The following is an 11,301-nucleotide window of genomic DNA, read 5'->3' on the forward strand; positions in this document are numbered from 1 at the left end:
TTAAGGTCTGAATTAATACTACTAATAGTGGATTTCCTCCCTGGCTTGGTAGCCTCCAGACGTAGGTCATGTTGGACCGAACTGGGTAAACAATTCCTTGTGATTATTTACTGCACTTACTTTTTAAGTTCTGCATAATTCTTGTCTGCGCAGAATTGGATGTCATAACATCCCGTGTGACATCGAAAGTCTGTTAACTAGAATTTCAATTGGCATCAGAGCAGGCACCCTGCCTGTTAATTTCTGGGTGATATCTAGGGAAGTTACTTTCTAGTACCATGGACAAGGATGTAGGATACTCAAATAGACCACCCATGCTGGATGGGTCTAACTATGATAACTGGAAGCCTCGTATGATAGCCTTTTTGAGGTCTCTAGATAGCAAAGTCTGGAGAGCTGTCAACAAAGGATGGGAACATCCAACGAAGACAGATGAAGATGGAGTCAGTGTGCGAATTCCTGAAGAAGAGTGGGACAGGGAGCAAGAGGCATTAGCCCTTGGAAATTCTAAGGCCTTGAATGCATTGTTCAATGGAATAAGTAAGAACATCTTCAGACTGGTGCATCACTGTGAGCTGGCTAAGGAAGTCTGGGATACCCTCAAGATAACTCATGAAGGTACCTCCAAGGTGAGGATGTCTAAACTTCAGATGCTGACCACCAAGTTTGAAAATCTGAGGATGAAAGAAGATGAGACTATTCATGACTTCCACATGAATATTCTTGAAATCGCCAACACTTCTGGTGGCTTAGGTGAGAAAATGGCTGAAGAGAAGCTGGTAAGGAAGAATCTCAGATCATTGCCAAAGAGATTTGCCATGAAGGTCACAGCCATAGAAGAGGCTCAAGATATCAGCAATATGAAGGTTGATGAGCTTATTGGTTCACTCCAAACCTTTGAAATGGGCTTATGTGAGGATGCTGAAAAGAAGAACAAAAGCATAGCTTTTGTGTCAAATACTGAAGAGAATTCAGAAGTAGGAAACATTGGAGGAAATGAAAGCATTTCAGAAGCCATAGCCATGCTTGGAAGACAGTTCAACAAGTTCATAAAGAAGGTTGATCAACAGGGTAGACCTAATGTCAAGAACTCTTCATATGACATCAGTAGAAAGTCAAAATATGAAGAAAAGGTCACTCAAGGCAAGGGAATCCAGTGCCATGGATGTGAAGGTTATGGTCATATTAAAGCTGAATGCCCTACCTTTCTCAAGATGCAAAAGAAAGGGCTATCTGTCACATGGTCCGAAGGAGATTCTGAGAGTGAATCTGAAGGAGAATCTGCTAAACATGTCACTGCTCTGACCAGTGTTTGTGCCTCTAATGATGACTCAAGTGGAGATGAACTTACCCTTGATGAGCTTGTTGCTTCATATAAAGAACTATGTATTAAAAGTGCAGAAGTTTGCATCCAAGGAGAAAAGCAGAAGAAACTCATCAAAGAGCTGGAAGCTGAGAAACAGAAGCAGCTGACAGTCATAGATGGTATGAATGGTGAGATATCTGTGCTGACATCTAAGCTAGAACAAATGACTAAATCCATCAGAATGCTGAATAAAGGAAATGACACCTTGGAAGAGATTCTAAAGGTGGGGCAGAAGTCAGGAACCATGTCTGGTTTAGGCTATGCTAAGAAATCCTCAACTGAACTCAAGAGATCAAAGGCTGAAGTTCAGAAACTCAAGCAGAAGTCACAACCGATGTCTCAACATCAGGGAACCAGGATGAGTAACCATCAGAAGAAGAAAATTCAAAGATGGAGATGTCACTACTATGGTGGATTTGGTCACATAAAACCTTTCTGCTACAAGCTGCATGGTTATCCTAACCAGACTGCTCAAGTCAGACCTAAGCTGAAGGCATCTAAGCATAATGCCCCCATTAAGAAACAAAAATGGGTTGCTAATCAGACACCTCAAGTCAGACCTAAGCAGAAGGCATCTAAGCATAATATCCCCATTGAGAAACAACAATGGGTTGCTAAACTAGCTCACACATCTCCAAGGGCATCTACCAGACAAGACTGGTATTTTGATAGTGGTTGCTCAAGACATATGACTGGGATGAGCAACTTGTTGGTGGATCTATAACCCCATGCCACCAGGTATGTGACATTTGGTGATGGAGCTAAAGGAGAAATCAAGGGTGTTGGTAAGCTGGATTGTCCTGAAGTTCCAAAACTGAGTAATGTGCTGTTAGTAAAAGGACTAACTCCTAATCTCATCAGCATAAGCCAGTTATGTGACCAAGGATTCGATGTGCAATTCACTAGGGGAAGATGTGTGGTGTTGAATGGTTGTAATCAGGAAGTGATGAGAGGAGCCAGATCCAAAGATAACTGTTATCTATGGGAATCTAAAGACTCACTCTACTCCTCCAAGTGCCCCTTAGCCAAGGGAGAGCAGGAAGTGAAGCTGGGACATGGAAGACTTGGACAACTTCATTTAAAAGGAATGAAGAAGATCATATCCAAGGGAGCAATTAGAGGAATCCCAAATCTGCTTATGGATAAAAGAACATACTATGGAAAATGTCTGATTGAAAGCCATGAGTCATTGTCACCTATTGGTCATCATACAAATGGTGCAGTAGCAAGGGATAAACAGATATGTGTATCATTGTCCATGGCAGAAGCTAAGTACCTAGCTTATGACAGCAGGTGTTCACCTCTGGTATGGATGAACCAGATGCAGACTGAGTACAATGTCACTCAGAATGCCATGACATTGGATGCTACTCAGTCTGACGAAGTTAGGGGCAAAGAGGGAATGTGCGCTTCTGAGAAATTATAGCAACTAATGATGTTAGTTATTTACTGTTTAGTAAGTCAACTTATTAAACAATTAATAGTGCACTCTGAGTGGTCAACAAATAATAGACATTGCTCGTGCAACAAGCGCTTCCTATTCCATCGCTTCAACTTTCAGTCTTGCAAACCTTCTTCCAAAGAAACTGTTCAACTCTCCTCCGAGATATTCATCATGTCGCACCAATCCGACTCAACCTCCTACACGACCATGTCTAATTCCTCCAACTCTGAGTCTTCCAAACCTAACTGGGAGGATCCTGTGGCTGACGCTGCAACTTCGCCTCATGCAAGAAGACCTAAAGAAACGGTCTCCGGATTCTCATCAGCAATCGCACGTGATGAACAACCCAGGGAAGGCTCGAGGTATGTGCATAATGCCATTGCAACTATTGTCACTAATATACTATCTGGCAATCAGAATGTTCCTGGGGTTTCCGTTCCCTTGAACACTATCATACCTGATAATGTTACATGTCAAGAAAACGCAATCGTCTTAAGAAAGAATGTTTCTGACAATGCTGAGCAACCTGAGGGGCAAAATTTGACAAACCCTTAGGCAATGTGAGAGGTGAGAAGGTCCGTGTCACTCAAGATGTTAGTGAAAACCCTAAAGCTGACACAATGAATCTGGAAGAATTCTCTGATAATGAACTGTTGACCTCAGTTGCCCCTAGCATAGCCAAAAGGGTTAGGACTAGGAGAGGAAAGAAGATTATGGTGCAGAGGTCCCCAACAAGGAAGGCTGATGTGGCAACTTCTTCCACTCCAAAGGTGACCGAGAGTTCCCTCAAAAGGAAAGGGCATGGGCCTGCAAAATCTTGGAGCAAAGAGGTGTCCAAGAAAATGAAGACCAAGACTGTTGTTTTGGAGTCTGATTCTGATGTCCCTTGTGATGTCACAACATCTCTGTCAAAGAAGAAGCCAACCACTAGCAAGTTGGCTGCTAGTGTCCCTGAGGTACCTATTGACAATGTGTCATTCCATTTTGCCTCCAGTGTAAACAGGTGAAAGTACATCTATCACAAGAGGCTGGCCTTGGAGAGGGAACTGGCTCAGAATGCCCTGGAGTGTAAGGAGATTGTAGACTTGATTCAAGAAGCAGGCTTACTGAAAACTGTGACTCAACTCCCAAAGTGCTATGAGACCTTAGTAAAGGAGTTTATTGTCAATGTGTCTGAGGAATGTGCAGATGGAAAGTCAAGTGAATTCAAAAAGGTATATGTGCGAGGCAAGTGTGTGAACTTCTCTCCCTCAGTTATCAACCTGTATTTGGGAAGACCTGATGTAGTTCAACCAGAGCTTGAAGTGACTGACAACAGAATATGTCAAGTCATCACTGCAAATCAAGTCAGGAAGTGGCCTCTTAAAGGTAAGTTGGTGGCCAGCAAACTCAGTGTGAAGTATGCTATGCTACACAAAGTTGGAGCTGCCAACTGGGTGCCCACAAATCACAAGTCCACTGTGTCTGTGATGCTTGGAAAGTTCATCTATGCTGTTAGAACCAAAGCAAAGTTTGACTATGGAACCTACATTTTTTATTAGACCATGAAACATGCTGGGAGCTTCAGTGTGAAGGGGCCTATAGCCTTTCCTTCCCTCATATGTGGCATTGTGCTGAATCAATTCCCAAACATCTTAACAGACAATGACTTTGTGAAAAGAAGAGAGAGTCCGTTGGCCTTCAATTACAAAGTGTTCCTGGGTAAGCATGTCCCTGACATTGCCATGACAACTGGAGAAACATCAAGTGTTGGCAATCAACCAGATAAGGCTGCTGTCGTTGCCATACTCAGAGAAACTTGCAAAGAGTTAGAGGCAAGGAAGCTCACTTTGGAAAGGTTGATTATCCAATTGGAGATGTTTGATGATGGTGTGCTTGGTGAAGCTACTGAGGGTACAGAAGGAGCTGCAAGGCAAAGTGCAGAAGGTGAAGAGGAGGCCAATTCTGATGATGGCACTGATGATGGGGCTGACTCTAAGTCAGATGAATAAATCATTTTCTGTAATTCTGTCATTTGTGTGTAATTCTGTTTATTGTGGTCTGTAATTTAAAGTGTTGCTTTGGCAACATTTTTGACAAAAAGGGGGAGTAACACCTGTGATGCCCCAGGACAACAGATTCTTTCTAAACAGATATTGAAGATCCTCTAATCCATAGGTTGTGCTGCAACTGATGTTCCACTTCCATGAGTGTGAGTGTGTTTTTGTGTGCTACTATTAGAAGTTTGTATTTAACTTCTGTATGTGTGCTGAGATGTGAAGTTTTTATTTAACTTCTATGTGTGTGAGTGTGCTGCTACTCTGAGTGTATTAGCTAGGTCAATTTCCCTGCTAGATGTGTGTTTTCCGCTGCTGTGTACTCTGTTGTGATGCCAAGTTGTTTTAGCCAAAAATTTGCCAAAGGGGGAGTTTGTAGATGTTTGATTGGCTGCATTTTATGGTAAAACACTAGTTGGATTCTAATGTCTTGACTGATGTCATGACATGCCGTGGAGATGTTTGTTTGACTGCATTGTGTGTTAGATCATCTAACTGTACTCTGATGTCTTGACTGATGTCATGACATACTTGAGTAGTATGCTGCAGGTTTAGCTAATACAAGACTTACTGAATGTTAAACTAGATGTTATGACATTCATCCCTGTCAGCAGATACTGAGGAATAGAACAGTTGATGTTCTTCTATAACTCAGTATTTATTTTCAGTCTGTTTATCAAGGGAATAACAGACCTGGCACAAGGCCTACTGTCTGAATGTCAAACTGGATGTTATGACATTCATCATTGACAAAATATACTGAATAATAGGCCGGTTGGTTTTCTGCTACACTTCAGTATGTCTCTCAGTCTGTTCTTCAGGAGAACAACAGACCATGGCATAAGGCCTTATGTGTAAATGTCAAATTGGATATTGTGACATTTATTAATGTAAGTTGATACTGAAGTATGGACGGATTGGTCCTATACAGTACAATAAATTTGTACAGTCTGGTTTCAGGAAAAATAGACTTAGCATATGGTCTATGATGTGGACGCCAAACTGAATGTTGTGACATTCATTCCTGATAGCATATGCTAAATTGTAGGTTGTTTAGTTTTTCTATTTCAGCATTTTTCTCAGGCTATTCTTCAGGAATTCAACAGCTGAGCTAAAATCTAGGAAACTAACAACTAAGCTACAATTAATGAACCTAACAAATAGCCTATTTGTTAGTACCCTAAGATGTGGAAATTAGGTTAACTTGCTTGACCTTAATTTCAGGAAATACAAGTACAAGGCCCAAGTGCTGCAATATAAAAGGATGGCTATCCTTCATTCAGAACTCGAGGATTTTAGGCGTGAAGATTTTATTATTTCATATACTTCACTGCTGTATTTTTGTGTGTGTCTTGTATTAGGTGTATCTTGTTAGCCAAGCAATTATCACCTAGATGATTGCATTGGACTAGGGTGTTCATTGAGTTGTAAGTGTTGTGTCACTCTAAGCTTTTAAGCGTGAGTGTTGTGTATCTTGATTAAAGCTGTTAAGCACAATAAAGAGTTGTTTGAAGTGTGACTTCATAATTATCTTTAATCTTAATTAAAGGTTGTAATCACTGAGGTGATTGAGGGGGAGTGAGTAGGAACTCTGATCTTAGTGTAAGATTGAAATTGCATTGGGTAGGTATTAAGTGATAGGGTTAAACAGTTGGTTTAAGGTCTGAATTAATACTACTAATAGTGGATTTCCTCCCTGGCTTGGTAGCCCCCAAACGTAGGTCATGTTGGACCGAACTGGGTAAACAATTCCTTGTGATTATTTACTGCACTTACTTTTTAAGTTCTGCATAATTCTTGTCTGCGCAGAATTGGATGTCATAACATCCCGTGTGACATCGAAAGTCTGTTAACTAGAATTTCAAGGACCTCTAAGACAATCAAGCTTACCTGTTCCCTTGATTTCACCTTTTGCTCCATCTCCAAAGGTTACATGGTTTATGGTATGATGATGCAGATCAGTTAGCAGACCTTGGTTTCGAATCATGTGTCTGGAACATCCACTATCAAAGTACCACTCTTCTTTGGCAGAGATTCTGAGGGGAATGTGAGCTATCAGACTTGTGACATTAGCCTTAGGAACCCATTGCTTCTTGATGATAGTCATGTGCTATTTGGGTCTGGATTAATAGTGATCCTGATGATGAGTGGGCCTAGGATAACCATACAGTTTATAGCAGAAAGGCTTTAGATGACCAAATTTCCCACAGTAATGGCATCTCCATCTTTGGTGTTTCCCTTTCAGCTGTTTTCTCCTCTGGTGTTGTGACATATGATGTGACATCACATGTTTGCTTTTATTTTGGATGCACTTAAGTTTGGCTTGAGGTTTGACACCAGTGTAACTGCTCTCAGACTTTGAGTCATTATATCCAATGCCAGATTTGTCTCCTATTATTTGTCCAGTTTGAAGAATCTTGTCTAAGGAATCAGACCCATTGCTTAACATTCTTACATACTTGGTCATCTCTTCTAATTTAGATTTTGAAACATGACTTCAGTTTTCAATTTAGAGATAGTTTTTGCATGGTCTGCCTTCTCACTTTCCAGCTGTGCTATCTTCTGATTTTCAGCTTGTGGATTTTTACCTAGCTTGGCATTCAGAACCACTGCTTCTGTTTGTAACTTGGAGATGGTTTCCAAGTATTTTGCCTTCTCATTCTCAAGTTGAGTTATTTCCTTCTTCTGGCTTTCAACCTATTTGCACAACTCTACACGTTTGTGACACAACTTTCTGTAGGTAGAGGCCAATTCTTCAAAGGTTACTTCATCATCACTTAAGTCTTCATCAGATCCCCATCTTCCTGTCAACGCAGTCACAAGATTTGCAGCCTCCTCTGTTTCACTCTTATCAGACCAAGTGGCAGCAAGACTCATCTTCTATTTCTTGAGGTAGGTTCCACATTCAGTCCTGATGTGTCCATACCCATCACATTCATAGCACTGAACCTCTTTTCCTTCTTTGAGCTTCTCATATGATCTTGCTCTTCTTCCAGCATTGTTGGATTTACTGATGTCAAATGAAATGTTCTTGACATTTGCCTTTGATCTTACATCCATCTTTTTCAACAGTTTATTGAACTGCCTTCCCAACATTGCTACTTCATTGACCAAATCTTCATTAACCTCCTGACTCTTTTCCTCTTCTGTGTTTGACATAAAGGCCATGCTCTTTGTTTTCTTTTCAAAACCATCATTTAATCCCAACTCAAAGGTTTAGAGGGAACCAATTAGCTTATCTACCCTCATGTTGGAAATGTCTTGAGATTCTTCTATGGCAGTCACCTTCATTGCAAATCTCTTAGGAAGTGACCTGCGTATTTTCCTTACCAGTTTTTCATCTGTCATCTTCTCTCCCAGGGCTCATGAGGCATTAGCAATTTCAAGGACACTCATATAAAATTCATGAATGTTCTCATCTTCTTTCATTCTTAGGTTTTCAAACTTGGAGGTGAGCAACTGAAGTCTAAACATCTTTACCCTAGAGGTGCCTTCATGAGTGGTCTTGAGAATGTCCCAAGCCTCTTTGGCCACTTCACAGTTGTTTACCAGCCTGAAAATATTCTTGTCTACCCCATTGAATATGGAATTCAAGGCTTTAGAGTTTCCAAGAGCAAGATCATCCTCCTCCTTGGACCATTGTTCTTCAGGCTTCTTAGTGGTGGCTTCTCCTTCTTTAGTAATGACATAATGCACCCAACCTGTTAACACAACTTTCCAAGCCTTGTTATCAAGGGATTTCAGAAACACTACCATTCGAGGTTTCCAATAGTCATAGTTAGAACCATCCAGAATTGGTGGCCTATGAACAAATCCTCCATCTCTCTCCATTGTACCAGAAAGTATTGCCCCTAGATCTCACCCAGAACTAGAGTAGGATGCCTGCTCTGATACCAATTGAAATTCTGGTATCAGATATAAGATGTCGAAGGTAATGTTACGACACTAATATTTGTTATCACACAATGGATAAAAAATACAGAATGGTAAAGCAAATAACACAAGCAATTGTTAACCCAGTTCGGTGCAACTCACCTACGTCTAGGGGCTACCAAGCCAGGAAGGAAATTCACTAAAATAGAATTAGTTCAAAGACTCTCCGTACACTTCAACAAGTTACATTCTTTCTCACCTAATCTCTACCCATGCAATTTCTACCTAAGCACTCTTAGATATGAGAACCCACTCACTTCCCTACAATCACACACCAGTGATTTTAAACAACAATCCCTTGAGAAAAGAAAATACTTTTCAATTACACACTCTTGATTTTACTTCACAGTTTCAATCAAGAAGACACACTCTTGATCTTGCTTCACAGCTTTCATCAAGAAGACACACACTCTTGCTTAACAACTTTAGAGTGACAAATTACAACTACAAATCAGTCCAATTCAATCATCAATGGATGACTTGAATGACCTACAAGTCTTACGACTAAACAGACACAAACCCTAGCTCTCTCTCTATATTTCGCTCAGTATTGGTTGTGTGTTCAAACAGGTTTTCTAAGTCCCTTTTTATAGAAGCATCTAGCTGAGCTTGGACATCTTGAAACCCCTAAATCTATTTTCCAATTAAATCTTTTTATAACAGCTGGTTAGATATCCTTGGAAAATAAGTAAATCTGGTTATAATCCATGATTGAATGCGCCAGCTAATCATATCTTCAATCATCCAAAGATTGCCATTAATTGTGCAATCACAAAACACCAGACATTCATACTAAATGTTCTGTGTACAGGATGTCATGACATCAGGTCTGACATCCTGGAAAAATCCTGCATAATCCAATAATTCCTTTTATAACTTCCAGCAGGTACAACAATATCAGATGCCATGACATTGTGTATGTCATCTGAAACAATCCTGCATGAACATGTCTTTCATTTAAGCTCCAGCAGGTACATCCAATATCAGAATCCATGGCCTTGTATGTGGCATTCTGAAACAATCCTGCATGCACATGTTCTTGAACTCCAGCAGGTACATAGGATATCTCATGTTAAGACATCACACATAACATCTTGTGAACACTCTTTGTTTTACCAAAATTGCTGCCAACACTTAGAATCAACATTATGTTGTTTTACATTTCAAGTATTTACCAAATAATCAATCTTTTGATAAACCAAACTTAAAGTAATAGAAACTATTGAATGGTCTTTCAAACAAAATCAGTCAATATGGAGAAGATAATTACAAAACTTACACTTTCATGTTACAACACAATTAATCATCATCGTAAGCAAGTTATCGTTGTTATAAAACTACTAAGACCTTTGAGTATTCCCTACCCACGTAGAGATACCACACACACCTATATTTTTTGACAAGTAATATATATATATATATATATATATATATATATATATATATATATATATATATATATATATATATAAAACAAATGCAACTGTTAGGAAGAATCTGATACCATATTTTGAGGATAAAATTTTAGAAGGTTTCTTCCTAACAGTTGCATTTGTTATATATATATATATATATATATATATATATATATATAACAAATGCAACTGTTAGGAAGAATCTGATACCACATTTTAAGGACAAAATTTTAGAAGGTTTAACTTATGTTTTTGATTTTTTTTTTGGGACTACTCTTAAAGATGTTTCAGTCAAGACAAATGAACATAAGTTTAAGTTTAATTTTATGGGATTGATAATATTTTTTAAAGTGAATCCTTTTGAAATACCTTGTGCACATTTTGATGTTATGTCTTTTCTCAACATTTTGTCATCAACTAAAGAAGACAAGTTATTTGGTGAGATTTAATTTGTTCTCTATAGTATAATAGTTGATAATTTTAAACTATATCATATGTTATTTTTAAAATTTGATTTGATAAGTGTTATTGGTCATGTGGTAAAGAAGGATAGTATTAGAAACCCATAAAAATGGCAAAAAGAAAAGCAAGGTTATGATTTGGAGTGTTTTTTTATATTGAGAATGACTATTTTATTTTATTTATTATCATGTATATAACTAAATGTTTTGATATAAATTCATTCATCTATATTCTAGGAAAAATAGAGTTCACTGTAATTTTGGACTTCTAAATCACAAGTTAAGATTGAAAATTGGAGTCTCATTAATGTTATTGAGAAATGTTAACCAACCTTTAGGATTCTGCAATGGAATAAGGTTAATAATCACAAAAATGGAAAACACTTTGGTAAAAAAGTTTATATCCCAAACTTATCATTGACTCGTTTTAATAAAAAATCTTCTTAATGACCTCAATTTTTATTCGTTGATTTATTTGCAATGATTATGAATAAAGGTCAAGAGCAATCACTCTAACATGTTGGAGTATATCTACCACAACCAATCTTCTCCCATGAATAACTATATATTATCATGTCAAGGGTTATAACTATATATTCTCATGTCAAAGGTTACTTTAACAAAATGGTTAAAGATACTAGTGACT

Source organism: Lathyrus oleraceus, chromosome 3 (genome assembly GCF_024323335.1).
Source record: "Lathyrus oleraceus cultivar Zhongwan6 chromosome 3, CAAS_Psat_ZW6_1.0, whole genome shotgun sequence".
NCBI classification, from domain to species: Eukaryota; Viridiplantae; Streptophyta; class Magnoliopsida; order Fabales; family Fabaceae; genus Lathyrus; species Lathyrus oleraceus.